Raw genomic sequence first — 3,489 nt, forward strand, 5'->3', positions numbered from 1 at the left:
ATGAGAAATATATTCTTTCCTTCACAGCTTTATATCTCATTGGTATGAATTGATAGGTTCTTTGCTGAAGAAGTGAGCCAGTGGTCCATGTATCAGAACATTTATATTTCCAAATCTATTTCATTTTTTTAAATCCCAAAGAATTTTACTAGAGTGAAAATCATATCTCATTACTGAATCATAAAAAATGAATTAAAAAGTGGTCTCTGTGTTTTTGCTCAGAGCAGAACAATGCTTTATAAAGTGTAGAGCCAGGAGGAATTTCTAGTGACACAAAAGGATGTTCTCCATGTTGTCTGACCATAAATTGCTTTATGTGACCAGATCACATAAATTGCTAAAATCCATCTATTGCACCACAATAATGTGGATTTTTCCTTCTTTATTCACTAAATATTTTGAGATTTGTGAAGGAAGAGTGTGAGTGTGTGTGTGAGTGTGTGTGTGTGTGTGTGTGTGTGTGTGTTAAAAGAACTTTTAAAAAGTGAACTACAAAGATTCTGCAATAATCGTTACCTTTGCTAACCTTCTTTTAAAAAAACTACCCTTTTAAAATACCTATTCAGGGGCCAGCTGAGTGGCTCAGTTGGTTAAGAGCTCGCTCAAGAGTTTGAGCTCTGAGCAACAGCAGTTAGATGCCCAGCCCGAGCTGAGCAGCTGCTGAGCTGCCAACAGGCAGCAGGATGGCTCAGCTAAAAAATAAAAAATAAATAAATAAATAAAATAAAATAAAATAAAATACCTATTCAAATCTAACTGTGCATCCAGGAAGTGTTCCTATTAATATTGTGCTTTAATTCAAAAGATGATCTTTCCATGGAATGATGGAAACTGCCTTGGAAGAAAAATAGTCTTATTCGTCGCACCTTATAGGCAACTGAGATTTGGGAAGGGGGCAAGTTGTGAAGGATAGTTGAGAGCTCGTAAGTTATGAATCTTCACCAATCAAGGCATGTGATTAAACATTTGCCACCAAATGTGATGAAGATAGTTCCTTCACACACTCAAGATACAGAAGATGGAAAAGAGATGTTCAACAAATTCATTCATTTATTCATTCATTCAACAAATATGCCATGTGTGAGACGTTGGTGGAACATCCAAGCAGAGATGCTTGGGTGTACCTGGTATTGAGATGACCAACATGAAAAGGCATGGCCTCTGCCCATAAAATACTCAGAGTAATGGAGAGATGGGCAGCCAGATGGACAATTACAGTACAATAGGATATTACTGTAATAGAAATACCCACAAAACACACACGGAGCATTAGGAGCAGCAATTAAATCTGCTGGGGGTATAAAGGAAGACTACAAAGAGGATTTTAAGTTTGTCAAACTAATGGGAAGGAGGTATTCCAGGCAGAGAAAAAATCATCTTCAAGGACTCTGAGTCACGAGAAAGCTTAAAACACTCAGGGAACCACACATTGGTTTGTGTGGCCATAGCTAGGGTGTAAGGAGGCTATTGCAAAAATACAGGCGGGGGCCGAATGCCGCGATGGTTAAGAACTGGCTTGGGATGCCAGAGGGCCCCGGTTCGGATCCCACATATGAGGGCCAGTGACACTGCCCTCCACAGCTAAGATGCTGAACAACAGCTCAACCTGGAGCTGGGCTGCCGTGAGTCGTCAGCGACGGCGGAGGCTGCAGCCCCTGTGGCAGTGGGTTGCCATGGGCTACCGTGTGTGGCCAGCAGCCAGCGTGAGTGGCCAGCAGCTGCAGTGAAGCAACGTCCTCCACAACTAGACTGAAGAACAAAACAACAGCAACTTGTCTGTTCCCCTTCCCCCAATTCCCCAGTGCTGTTCCCATCTCCCCAATTCCCCAATAAAATTCTTTAAAAAAATAATACAGGGGGGACATGTCCAGCATAGAAGGGGTGGAGATATTCAAAACACAGAGTTGATTAGGATTTGTGATTGACAGGGTGCAGGAATAAAAGCGGGAGCACCAGGAAAATATTTCCGGCATTCTTGCCACAGAAAGGACACGGTTTGATGCAAGGTTCGATGTCTCCAGTGGAATTGCCATTGGCACATAGCATCTCATCTTGATTTCACCCCCAGGAAAGCTGGCATGTTATGGTAAGGTGATGTCATTCTACACCCCTTAGACTGCCAGATTCAACTTTTGGACTATTTACCCAATACTGAGGAAAGAATAAGCCTTTGAACCTTGTGTTAGGAGCAAAGAAAAAACAATGCAGGAACCCAGAATTTTCTTCTACTTACTGTTCTGTTTTTCGATATTTTTAGGAGGGGGCCCGGGAAAGAACTACTGACCAGATGAATGATAGTCATAAAAAAAAAAAAGCTGGCTTGCAGCACACAAATACAAGATGATCTTGCATTTTGCAACTAGCCTTTCAAAGAAGCTTCATATTGAAACCAGAAACAGAGGCTGGGAGACCAAGCTGCAGTGGGTCCAGAGAAATGAGTAAACAGAAACTTTAGTCCTCTCCTCCCCCAGCCCTCACTCCAGGAGTTAATCATTCCTCAACCCCTAGGAAGTTTATCATGTGACATCTACAGGAGTTATTTGGGTGAATTAAATTCTCACCAGGAGTTTAAAATGATGCATATATAAAATTTTTCCCATACTTGGGGAAGAGGGGACAGCAAAAATTAGCAAATGTTTCATCTAGCTAGGCATATCTCTAGTTTCTTTAAGATACACTATTACTGACAGGTGAAATAAAGAAATGCATACCTGTACATTTGCTGTTAACTTATGTGTGTGTGTGTGTGTGTTTAAATCAGAAAAAGATAATGGCACATATTGCTTCTTGCATCTGAGCAGCCATCATAGACAGTATTTAGTCTTGATGGGTAAGCTTCACATGTCTGTATTTATTTGTCTTGGACATTTCCGGAATCATAACTACTCCAGTCTTTCCAAGGTTTACTGCCTAGCTTGCCTACTTAGCCTCTGAGATGTAATTTGCTGCAAGCTACAAGCTGCTTGGAAGCTTTTTCATTTGAAAAACGTGTTCTGGATGTTGACACATAATACTAATAAGCCAAAGGCTAGAGGAGAGAGCATGAAAGGGAAGGCCTTGGAAGAAGCAAGCCCACACATGTCAAATGTTAAAAGAATTTCTTAGAGCCTTTGCCATCTCTGGGGAAGTTTATTTCACTTTGCAGCCTCATTGGAGCTCAAAGGAACTTCATCAGCTGTAACTGGGCAGAAGGCTCCACCTCTTCTTCGTTTATTTATTCAATAAAAATTTGTTGGCTATTTAATATGTGCCAGGTACTCTGCGTGAATGACTAATAGGCCTACAAACTTTCTACCATTCACATCTTACATCAAAAAAGAGCCTATGAGATATTCGCTTCTGGGCTCTTGATTACCGTGGGGCTCTCTTGGAGCAACTGGTCTCTACTCCTTGTCTCCCTAAACATGAGTAAATTCTGAGCAAGGTTTGCACCCTCCTCCCCGGCTTCCAGACCACACCATCCCCATCTTACTCATCACCATTTTTCAA

At 41.4% G+C, this 3,489-nt stretch overlaps 1 long non-coding RNA gene across 1 annotated transcript; it reads left to right on the forward strand.

Annotated features, from left to right (window-relative positions):
- The first annotated feature begins 1,948 nt into the window (after positions 1–1,948).
- Positions 1,949–2,325, forward strand: LOC109392856 (uncharacterized). The gene is made up of 2 exons (XR_002126132.1): positions 1,949–2,086; positions 2,258–2,325. It is a non-coding gene; the product is annotated as an uncharacterized LOC109392856 (long non-coding RNA).
- The last annotated feature ends 1,164 nt before the right edge of the window (positions 2,326–3,489 follow it).

This window comes from Hipposideros armiger, unplaced genomic scaffold, assembly GCF_001890085.2.
Source record: "Hipposideros armiger isolate ML-2016 unplaced genomic scaffold, ASM189008v1 scaffold_0, whole genome shotgun sequence".
NCBI classification, from domain to species: Eukaryota; Metazoa; Chordata; class Mammalia; order Chiroptera; family Hipposideridae; genus Hipposideros; species Hipposideros armiger.